This window comes from Armigeres subalbatus, chromosome 1 (assembly GCF_024139115.2).
Source record: "Armigeres subalbatus isolate Guangzhou_Male chromosome 1, GZ_Asu_2, whole genome shotgun sequence".
Lineage (NCBI taxonomy): Eukaryota > Metazoa > Arthropoda > Insecta > Diptera > Culicidae > Armigeres > Armigeres subalbatus.
In genome coordinates this window covers 180,430,124-180,442,538 of record NC_085139.1, presented here as the reverse complement: position 1 = coordinate 180,442,538, position 12,415 = coordinate 180,430,124, and the positions used below count along the sequence as shown (strand labels likewise).

Here is a 12,415-nt window from a genome sequence, read left to right as displayed (position 1 = left end):
AAGGAATTCTTAGACAAATTTTTAAGGAATTTTCGAAAGAATTCCTTAAGGAATTTTTGAAGTTATTTCCAGATTAATTTGCAGAGGATTTTTAAAGAAATTCCTTGAGGACGGTAGAAGAAATTCACGATGGAATTCCTGAAGGAATTTTCGAAGGTATGCTTGAGAGAATTTTCAAAATCATGAAATATCACACTGTAGACATTTCCGAAGAAACTCCTGAAGTAAGTTCCTCAGGAATCCTCGAGAATATCCGAGGAAGTATGATGGTATATCGACTGCAATCCAGATATTGTAGATTCAGTTGAAAACCGAACTGAGCTCTCACGACAATCGCATTTTCTCCCATTTCCGAATGTCGCAACTGCATCGCGAGTAGTGCGCATCTATGCCATAGCCGTGCGCACCACTCGCGATGCATTTGCGACATTCAGAAATATGAGCAAATGCGATTGTCGCGAGAGCTCAGTTCGGTTTCCCGGAGAAATTCCTGGCAGAATTCCCAAAAGAATCTCTTCAGATGTTTGTTTGGAAATTCCATTGGAGATTCTTTCGAGGATTCTTTTAATAATTCATTAGGAAATTCCTTCAACAATTCCTTCAGAAATTCTAGTCCCAAATCTATTCAGGTTGTTCTTCGGAAATTCCTCCAGGAATTTATTTGGGAACTCCTCTAGGAATCCCTCTGTGGGGATTCTTTAGTAAAACCTCCCAAAAGACCTTTGTAAATTTCTCCAGAAGTTCCAATATAAAATTCCTGCACAAATTATTCCAGAAATTTATTTGAAAAAAGTCTTCCGGAAAATTATGGAAGAATGAAATGGGAAATCCTAAAAGAATTTTCGAAGAAGTTTCTAAAGGAAACTTCAAATAATTTCATAAAGACATAATTTACAAATAAAATTTACGAAAAGAAATTGTATAGGATTTTCCGAACAGATTCCCGAAAGAATGCTCAAAGGAATTCCAAAAGCAATCTCCGAAGGTCTAAAGGAAATTCTGTAAGAATTGTTAAATAACATCCGGTGGTCTGACCGAAGGAATGCCTAAAAGAATTTCTGGAGGAAGTTCTGAAGAAATTCCTGATGGAATTTTAGAAGGAATTTCGAGAATTTCTTAATGGGATTTCTTAAGAAAGTACTGTAAATGAGAAATTTCTTGAGAAAGTAATCCTTAAAGAAGGATCTTTCTTTGAATTTTTGAAGGAATATTATGAGGAATTTTCAAAGAAATTTCTGGATTTATCTTCGAAGTAATTTCCGAAGGATTTTCAGAACAAATCCCAAGAAATTCCGAAAGAATTCTTGGAGGAATATCCAAAGAAATTTAAGAATGTCGGAGATTCCTTCAGAATTTAATTTGAAAATTCCGTTCGGAAATTCCTATACGAATTATTTTAGAAATTCTTTTGCAAATTCACTTTGGGAAATCCTTCAGGAGCACCTACGGAAATTGTTTCAGGAATACCTCCAGAAATTATTTCTTCAGTCCAAATTATTTTCGGAAATACCTTTCGAAAATTCCTTCAGAAATTCCATCGGAAAATCGCCTAGAGATTCCTTTACAAATTCATTTAAGAATTTCTTTTAGAAATTCCTTCGGTAAATCCTGTAGGAATTCCTTTGTATATTCCATTGGAAATTTATTTGGAATTCCTACGGAAAACCCTTCAGAAATTCCTTGAAGAATACCTACGGAATTTTTTTCAAGAAAACCTTCTAAAATTCCTTTGAGATAATTTCTTTTGTGAATTTCTTTATGAAGTTCTTTGGAAAATGCTTCTGTAACTCCTGTCGGAATTGAATCAGGAATTCCTTCATTTTTTATGAATTGCAATTATTTCAGAATTTCTCAAACAAATTCTTCCAGTAATTCCTTAAGAAACCCCTTCCGAAACTCTAGGAAGAAATTTTTGGAATTCCTTCAAAATTCCTCATACATCTTCAGAATTTCACTCAGGAGTTCTTGCGAAAATTCTTTCAGGAACGGACAGAAATTCATTCAGACATTCTTTCAGAAATTAATTCAAGAGTTCCGTCGGAAATTCCATTGACATTTCCGTTAAAAACCCTTCCTATAATTCCTTTAGGATTTTCTATTTCATTCTTTATTAAATTCCCGAAAAAAAAATCGGAATAATTTCTACAGCAATTTTGGAAGGAATTTTGTATGGTTTTACTAAAAGCAAAAAAAATCTCTGAAGAAATATCCGGATGAATTTACAAAGGACTCTTCAGAGGATTTTCCGAAGGAATCTTTGAAGGAATGGTAAAAGGAGTTAATGGCGTAATTTTCAAAATTATTCCTGGAATGGAAAGAATTTCTGAAGGATATTCAAAAGAAAATATCGAAGAAATTCGTGGAGAAATTCCAAAATGAATTCGCGAAAAAAATCCAAAGCAAAATCTGAAGCGGCAGTGATTATAAAAATTGGCAGAAAATCATTTTTTCCAGAGCAATTTTGGCGTATAGAATTAAATTTCAGGGAAAATATCCGATTTGGTGGGTAACGTGCTCCATCGTGCCCCAGCTACACTCCGCCAGTGCTCAAATTATGTGGGCATCCTAAAGAAAGAGAATGATTCTTCTACTTCTGCAACAAAAACGTTGAAGCTAATGCTGAGAACACACTATCCAAGTTCTATTATCAGCCATAGTGAGTGGAGACCAAAGTACAAACATATACTTCTGTGTTGGATACTGAGAACGAATATTCGCAATCCAACGAATGAAACGTCTGGATTGAAAAGAACCAGGTATGATGCTCGTGCTTTGGCCAAACACATTTTTACTATGAAAAAAAGTTGAATGGGCGATTGATTCCTTTGAACTCAATAAGTAGTTGGAATTATTCTTCCTGTGCTACTACAGTAAGAAAAAGAAACCTTAACACCCATTTTAACAAAAACAAATAACTCAGGCTAACCTGTATGGCATCAAGTTAGGGTCACATTTATCCCTAAGGTAAATATAAAGGATAAAACCCCGAGATCCTTTAGGCCAATAAGTTTATCATTTATTATGCAAAAGAAATTTCACTTCCAGCTTCGTGGATATTGAAGGAGCATTCGACAACACATCTCATAATTCAATAACAACTGCAATGACAAAACATGGATTTGGTCAAATATTTAGTTACCGAAATTCCTCGATGCAGGTGCTTCTTTTTGGCAAAACCGTTAGATATGTGCTATCATTTCAATTACACACCCCCGTTAAAAGTTTTATTTGTTGAAGGTCCATGGAAAAAAAATCAAATTGATATAATCCCTGCCTATTGTAAATAGTGCAACACTACTGAAAAATACATGATTGTCATACACAACGGAGGCAAGAATTCATGAGTGGTTCAGGACTTAGCGAGTCCCGGAAGGTTGAATATTCAATGGATTAGCTTTTTTCCCACTGCAATCGTTTTGGAGTAAAATGCTAAATATGTACAAGAGTATGAACTTCCCATGTTGAATTTAAGTTTATGAAGAAATGATTGAATAAAAAATTCCTTAATTTTTGTCCAATGCAAATTCTTTAGTTAAAAATTATAAAATAATGATGTTTGTTGTTGTAAGGATGAAAATTACCGAACGATTCTTCACATATTTTTCCAAATTTATGCACCTATGGATTCATAAGATTAAATATAATATATGCGCATTTTCAGAAATAGAGTTGTGAGAAAACGTAAAAACCGGCATTCACTCCAGTATCGTTTCGAATATCACCGCTGAACTGCAAGCAAATTGTCAACAAATTTCAATGCTGTTCGATCAAATGTGGCAATAGAACAACAAGCAGGAAACCAGGCCAATCGAATCAAATTCAAATTCGATTTCATACTGCTCAATCTCGCGTTCGTCGCAAGAGATCGATCATTTAGAAACACTTATTGATAATTAAAATTTTCACAATCTTTCTGCTCGGGACGGGGAGGTTGTTGTTGCTTCATCATAACAGACCACCACAGCTTTGGCTTCATCGGTGTTTAGCATAGCAGCAGACACAGTCATTCAGGCTCAAGACTCCGTAACTCTGTTTTGAAAATTAATGACGTTATTTCTTGTTAGTATTGGTGAGGCAACTTGTAGAAAAAGTGACGAAAATTTGAGGTGGGTGAAAATGGGGTGGTAAAAGCTTGTCAGCTGCTACATATTGTTGCCAGATGCAACAAAATGTTTACTTTTGAGCATTTATGAAATATTTATTATATGGAAACTTATTTTAAATTTCTTCGTACACCACTGGGCTTTCAGCATACAGTGTTGGGGAAAGTACAGTAAAACACTTTGATTCTCCGAATATTTACATTTTATCCGGTAGAATTTCGTACACTGAGACAGTTTCCCAAATAAATGTAAGACGAAATTAAGTCTTTTTTATTCTTCATCCGCAGACTGTTTGTTTGCTGCTGCGTGAGTCTCGTGCCATCCATCCTCACTTTCTTGTGCGCAGTGCAAATAGAACAGAATCGAGTTGAATTAGGCTGTGACACACAGCCTTGAAAAATTGCTAGCCACAGATACTGATTTATTAGTTCTAATCTGTAAAATGAGTAAGGAATAATGAAATGTATATTTGCCACCAAAACCTATACGTTGAGAAATTATTCTACGAAAACATTGATTGTGGGGGGAGAAAATAGTAAAAGTATGTGCTGTTGTCTGCTTGGTCGTGGCTGCTGCTGCGGCTGCCGTAGTTTTGTTTTTTTTTGACTGCATGGTAGGATGAATGGTACGGTAAAATTAAATGTCAACCATTCTCCACCCTGCCAACAGAAGCTTGCATAATCTTTTCTTTTTTTCTGGTTGATTTGATTAATTCGCAAACAAACCGCAATAATTATTTGATCAAATAAATCTGGCAACGATGAAATGATGATTCTTTTCTTGTATATGCATAAAGTTGTTTGCGTGTCGACTAGCATATTCGATGTATTGTTTTGATATTTCTAAGTTGCTTTGCCGAGATTTTGAGCGCACTATTTCACCTAATGCGGTAGTGAATTTGGGTGTTCCGAATTTTGCAACATTCACAATACGGCCGTCAAATTTGTCTCTCACTTCAAATTTTTTAAAGCAGTTTTCGTTGGTTTTTCGACATGAAGTGAAGAAATTGGTGTTCAACATCAAAGACAAAAGTGAAAGTTAGGTAGTGAATTGTGTTTAGTTGTGATAAAATCAAGAAAGCGGCGAGAAAAGAACAAGTGAAAAACTGAGTGCATGTGTATGTGTGTGTCTCGATCGTTCGGAGTTAGTGTGTGTATAATTAGTATACGAAAATTTGTCTAGGAAAAAAGCAGTTTTAAGCGCTTTCCAGCCAATTAATTGATAATTAATTAGCTAGGTGAGTGAAAAATTCATATGAAAATACCATGAATATACGTTGACAGAGGTAAGTTGGTGAATAGCAGTGAAATATTGAATTTTGGCTAAAATTGCATTAGTATTAGTGCGAATGAGAACAAAATCATCTTCATCATCAAATTGATTACGGTTTATAGAGCCTTCAGTGCTGGTGGCTCTTTCGGTTCTCTTTCTGTTTTCTCGTCATTTTCATTCAATTGTTCCACTTACGAAAAACGAAGACGACAACACACGGTGGGACAATTGATGGTCAAAATTGTTGAGCACTACAACACCTATATGAAAGGTAACGAATCGTTTATAAAATCAAATTGTTATCTATACCTAGATATTGAAAAATAGCCTTGATTATTTTTTGATTTTTTATACTTTTGTTTAACCTTTGCAACCCCAACCTCTTTTGCCCAACCAAATTTTGATGATATGGAAATGCTAACATCTTCCAAACTTAGACGTACATGTGCATGATATAATTAGAGTCGAAATTATATAGGCATGTTTTATAGAAGTCGATTTGAAAGAGGGCAATATTTGTGATGGTATAAATCTCACGACCTTCCTTCTACCAAGCTCCTGTATTAAGAAGGAGGAAAGAGTATCAGTGTAGGAACCTGCACGAGTTGCCCTGCTTGCCACACCACAAGAACTATAAAAGGTGATGGTGGAGGTTGCAACAGAATGGCGAAGAACAGTAGACCGGGAATTTCGCGTATTTGACTCAATTGGGGGTACCTCCTTCAAGTATTACATCTGGCGGCGAGAATGCGGAGCATGTAGTTGGTTTCGTTGTTCTTGGGGACCAACAGCGTCGAATCCTTAGATGGAGGCCAGTCAAAGATCGCCAGTCAATTCGCACAAATTCGTAGGTGGTACAAGCCTGGACTATTGTATAAGAGTAGCATCACTTTTATCCGTTACCACAGACATTGGTTTGGGACTTATCACTATCTCTTAGAAGGAGGCAATGCACTCTCCAATAATCGAGATCTGTCCTGGCCACGTCCTTGCGAATGCTGAGGGAGGGAAAAAATGGTTCGTAGGATACGTACTTAAGAAAGATGCAGAGAACTGTACGACCTCTCATAGGTGCAACGGGAGGTTTTGGGACTCTTATTGTGGAAGGTTATAACAGTAGAAATCGTTTTGGTAGAACGTGAAAACACAGAAAGAACTAAGAAAGAAATACAAAGTAGGAGAGGGAGAAGCCTGTAATTGAACCCACAGCCTCCTGCTTATAAGGCAGAAACGGTAGCCACTAGACCACCGAGCTCGTCTTTATTTTAAATTTTTAGTTCATTTCACAAATATGAATAATTTTAGCCTTGGAAAGACAAAATGCGTGAACGGTACCCGTTATTTCTAGTCGAAAATGCTAACAGAATCCTTCCCAGGTACTCAAAAATCTTTCATATTAAACTACATTACATGCGATGAAAGCTATTTTATGGCAATCAACGTTGTTTGCGGTATTATTTACGAAAATAAAAAGAACGACTTTTAATTTTTTTTTGGGTGACAAAATCGGGTAGAAAACGTGATAAATCGGTGATAGACAAAATCGGGGCAGACAAAATCAGGGAGTGACAAAATGGGGTCAATAGTGTAATGTAAACCCATTTTTTTGGAATACGAGGTGTTAATGTTACTCCAAAACGTATTAGAGTTCAGTTCAAAGTATCGACTAGATCAATCATGACTTTTGCAATGGCCTCATCCGTTAGTATGTACCAAATCCAATTCTAAAAGCATAGGATCCTGATTTCCATGAGCATAAGATGTCCAAGGGATCGCAAGTAAGCCTAGCGAGCATAGGCGTAGGCTTGACAATCCGGAGATGGTAAGTTAGATCCGGTCCGGTATTGGATGTTTTCGGATGGAAAACATTCTAGATTCCCTGAGTATAGCGTTCCCTTTGTACTTGCCTCACAAGATACATACTCATGCAATGGCGGGCATAGAAAAACTTTCAATTAATAACTGAGGAAATACTAATGGAATACTAAATTGAAAAGCCGGCCAAGTTCCAGTTGGAATGTAGAGCCATTGAAAAAGAAGAAAAAGGAAAGATGCCCAAGGCCCTTACATCATTCATAAATTGTATCATTGCTTAGCGATACAAAGGTACATCATTCAGGACTTGGTTGATCAACTAGATCACATGTTCTGAACTCAAAAACGTTTTGAAGAACCGAAAAGGCCTGCACTGCCCATGATCGCATATTTATAACATATGCATTTTGGTCCCCATAAACTCAATTATTTCCAGCTTACCACAGATAAGCAAGATAGCAAATCCTAAGTATTTTACTGTTGTGGGATTAGATGCAGTAAATTGAGCTTTCTAAACGATTCACAGGCTTTTTACCAAATGAACAAAAATGCGAGTGTTGCAGTTTGTTAAGTGGCGTTCCGAAATCATGGGCAGTGTAGTAGCTTGTGAAAATAATGAGTAAAATACTATCGGCTCAATAGACCTGCTAAGATGTTCAACGATGCACGAATACGTCGTTCAGTGCTTTGTTGATCGGGTATATCACATGTTCTGAACTCAAGGGCGTTTTGGAGACCCTGAAATAGTTGACGTTTATTCAAAACTCGATCAATTTATGTCTTATGATCCCATTTATATTTTTGAACATATATTTCTCAGGTACTTATTCAAAAGGACGTATGTGAAATTGGAAACAAAGATTCAAACGTCGATTAGTCCGATCTGATAGCCTTCCCACGCAAACCATCACCATAGACAGATAGGGGAGGCTTCGGCTACCTGTTGGTGGTGGTGGATATTATCTTTGTTTGTAGACATATTTCCTAATACATTCGAGGATAAGTACTCCAGAAAAGTTTGGACGGCCTAGAACAACCGAGAAAGTTTTTCAACGATTTTTCAGCTATATCAGAACGCCAGATAACAATGTAATCATTCGTTTTGAAGTAATAAAGTGCAAACAAATCCGCATCTTGTCACTTTTATTTCGATAAGGGGATGTCGGTGAAGATAATCCTCTTTTGTTAGTTACGGCTTTATAACTGCTAGTGCTTGAAATATTATAAAATTTATTATTTATTATTTAATACATTTAGTATTTAATACAACACTTGGCCAAAAACTAACCTAAGGTATTTTATTTAAAAAGCTAAATCTCTAAAAAAAATGCTTGAATTTTTCTTTGTTGATAAAAACGGAATAATTTTGTTGACGAAATCGGAGCATGACAAAATTGGAACGTGATAAAATCGGAACATATCTGCATTAAGAAACACTATTTTGGCCAGTTAGATTCAAAGAATACCTTTCTGTGCGGCGACGATGTCAGAAACTGGATTGGCTGTGGCTCCCCACTTTCACGCCACGGCGATGGCAACAAACAGCATCAGCAACAGCAGACTTGAATGTATCTGAGTATTCTCTCCAAGTTGGTCAGAAAATCAAACTTTTTCACTGTCATTTTCACTGAAAATTTGCACCATATAAACTTTGTTTATGTTCACGAATCAATATAAAATGAATCCAAAACCATTTTATTGATCTAATTCATAAAATGGGATTTTACACAGTAACTTTTTAAAATTGATTTTGATGACGAGACAATCCACAAATGATTTCCTGTTGTTTATTTTCGATCTTCAAAAGGATACAGCTCGATCCCTATCAATTTTTACAAGAAATAAAGGAGCTTTCCTCGATATGATTGCACCTAAGCACGAACAAATCACAAAATATGTCACTTTATGTTTCCATTCCCGATATCACTAGCAGATTGGCAATAAACTTCTTCAATATAAAACACACCCAAAACGCGAACGCAGATTGATCTCTTCTCCTCTTGAGAAAATCTTCCAAACCAACAGTCACGAACGAACGACGACGGATGACTAAAAGCCTCACCAAAACTACGACGTAGGCCGACGACGACGCGACGGTGACGACGGCGCGGTGGCCCACAGAAGAAGGTGAGGAGACACAACGACGGAACGAATCCGCAGAAGAAACGAGCAGTCATCAAAAGGGCGAGGAAACCTTGTCCTCCCAAAAGCAACAACACGCACGCAAAGAGCACAAGCAAAACAGAAGCACCACCACCTATGTGGCGTCGTGTCGCCTCGCCGGCGATCCCGTCACGTATCGTGCAGGTGTGCGTGTGGGTGGATAGCGTTTTTCTCGGGAAAATAGGAAGCTAACGCATGTAACGCACGTGTCAAGCACGTTATTTGCATAATGGGAAATCTATCATCAGTACACACCAAATTTTAATTTCCAGATTATTGTCTACCTCTGATTTTCTCACATTCTGCTTCTTCTATGGCTGTACATTCCAATTGGAACTTGGTCTGCTTTAAGCGGAGGTGAAGAAATTGGCCCTTAGTATTACATTAATGTTACGTTTTGACAGGGCAAGTGAATTGAACAACTCAGTTGAATTCAATTGACTTGCCAAAAGTTGAACATGTTCAACTTTCTTTTCATTCAAGTGAAATGAATTAAGGTGTTTACACGTTCCATTCGCGTCCGATTCAAGCGACTTGCTCAATTCACTTGCCTTGTCTAAACGTAGCATAATTAGCATTTCCGCAGTTCTTAATTGAAAGCTTTTCTATGCCCGCCATTACATGAGTGGCAAATACAATGGATACACTATGCCTAGGGAATCGAGAATATTTCCCTCCCGAAAACATCCTAGACCGGACCCAGAATCGAACTCGCTATCTCCGGATTGGCGAACCTATGGCCATTGGCGTAGATAAGGTGGCTAGGGAAGAAGGGGGAGGGTTTTAGCTCTCCTTAGAGAAAAAATAGCCCCGTAGGATTTGAAAAATTGGTGAGCAATGATATCAATCTATCTATATATATAAAAATGAAATGGTCTGTGTTCGTATCCGCATAACTCGAAAACGGCTGGATGGATTTCCTTCATTTCTTCAACAGTTATGTTCGTTACCGTTTCCGACGGGTTTATATGATATTTATTTTCTTATGTGAAAAATACGAGTAAGGTTGTGCAAATCGTGATATACTAAAATTAAGATTCGTATGAAAATTTCACATGGGCTTTTTCGCCTACTATGCAGAACAATGTCTGCCGGGTCGACTAGTTTTTAATATTTATAATACATTAAATATGTAGCGTAAAGAATTGCCACAGACAAACAGAAGTAACGCTGGAGATATTAGCATCGACGATGACTTCAACGATCCATTTGAATTTAATTGATTGCGCGTTTCATAATTAGAGGCGCTAGCGTCGTAATCCTTCGAGTTTGACATTTTACTACAGCGCCTTCTAGTGACAATGTCGTACGAAACATTGTTTCATGTAACATGCTTTCAGAAAAATGTTCAATCTGTTACGCCTTTTTGTTTTCTCGTACAACAAAGTTGTACCAGAAGGCTATAATTTCACCCAAAAGCCAAATTTTGATAGAAGGCTCGGAGACCCATAGTGTTATATACCAATCGACTCAGCTCGAAAACTGAGCACATGTCTGACTGTGTGTGTGTGTGTGTGGCTCCGGGAATTTTTATTGTTAAACACGTTTCTTATAGAAGGACTTGACTGATTCGAGTGCAACTAGTTTCATTCGACGGAGAAACTTTCCTAGTTGGACACTATTGTTTTGTTTGCTAATATCTCATGCGGTTTGAATAATATTTCTATTTTTCTTTTATCAAATACGCTGTGTACATGCACATTTTAAATCATTAATCAATTTAGCCGTGACGCAATCCATTACTCTCATAGTTGAGTTATTTTTAAGCAGCGTGATATAATCGCATCAATGCTATTAACCGCCTAAATGTAGGCAATTTACGTTGCATTTACCATACTAATTCGAATTCAACACATTGAATCGAGAAAGGCATAATCACCACTGGGGGATAAATTTGGGTTTTCTGTGGAATTACTGAAAGAGTTGGAAGACAAAACTGTTTTCTCCTATAATCATCCTATCATAATGAAATGAGTGGAAGACAAATGAGCTTCTTCCACTTCCAGAAAGAATCCTGTGTGTCAGTGAAATTGCACTTGGTCGGAAAGCAGATAGGCACCGTAGAACAAACTGCAAGTTTTAAAGTAGGCTCTTTGTATCAACAATAGATGAACGGCTCATCCGTATATCCCAGGCGAAAGGAAAAGGAAGCAATGCTTGCTATGCTGCTCTGTCTTGTGCGCGTTGTTCAGTAAAGCTTGACTTCCACTGCTAGGTTCGCTAGCGTTTCAAAATCATGGAAGGACCACATTCCATGGCCAAGACGCCTATACGTTATGTGACTTAGTCTGGTTTTAACTATTTACTTACTTACTTATGGATCCTGAGGCTTCGCCGCCGACCCAGCCCTACTTCCGATCCCGAATTTCTGTTGCTATCAGCCTCTGGTGACAACGACGATGGAGCTCATTGTTTGGGATCCAGTTGTGAGGCCACCATGCCCGAATTATATACCGCAGGCATCTGTTGATGAACACCTGCAGCCGTTGAGTGTTCTCCACTGATACACACCAAGTTTCGCTAGCGTATAACAGCACAGATTTCACGTTAGAGTTGAATATTCGTGTTTTGGTGCGTTCACTTATCTGCCTGTTTTTCCAGATATTTTTTAAACTCGTAAAGGCAGCCCTTGCTTTCTTGATCCGTGCGCCTATGTCGATCTTGGTACCGCCGTCTGATGCCATTTTGCTTCCAAGATATTGGAAGCTTTCAACATTCTCCACTGGTTGCCCGGCTAATGTGAAACTGGAAGGGGTCACCGTGTTTACATCCAACGATTTGGTTTTGTTGACGTTGATGACTAAACCTGCCGAAGAGGAGCGCTCGGCAAGGTCGTTGAGCGAGGAGTGCAACGTCATCAGCCAATTCGAAGTCGTTTAGGTGCTCCATGGTTATAGGCTGCCATAGCAGCCCGCGGTTTGGTTCACGGTCAATCGCTACTACTAGAATCCCGTCGATTACGATGAGGAACAGTAACAGTTATAGAATACATCCTTGCCTCATTCCAGCTACGACCCGGATAGGGTCGGACAAAACCCCATTGTACAGCACTCTACACGAGA

At 37.8% G+C, this 12,415-nt stretch overlaps 1 protein-coding gene across 7 annotated transcripts in view; it reads right to left on the bottom strand.

The window, feature by feature from the left end:
- LOC134205567 (active breakpoint cluster region-related protein) overlaps nt 1-9,292 on the bottom strand; it is a 136,318-nt gene extending 127,026 nt beyond the window's left edge. For 4 of the 7 annotated variants that reach the window (XM_062680905.1, XM_062680910.1, XM_062680911.1 and 1 more), the window contains exon 1: nt 8,657-9,231. The gene's annotated coding sequence lies outside the window, so the exon portion shown is untranslated. Of the gene's footprint in view, nt 1-8,656 lie in introns of all 7 variants that reach the window. The other 3 variants (XM_062680907.1, XM_062680913.1, XM_062680909.1) reach the window with 3 other exon arrangements.
- Nucleotides 9,293-12,415: the final 3,123 nt, after the last annotated feature.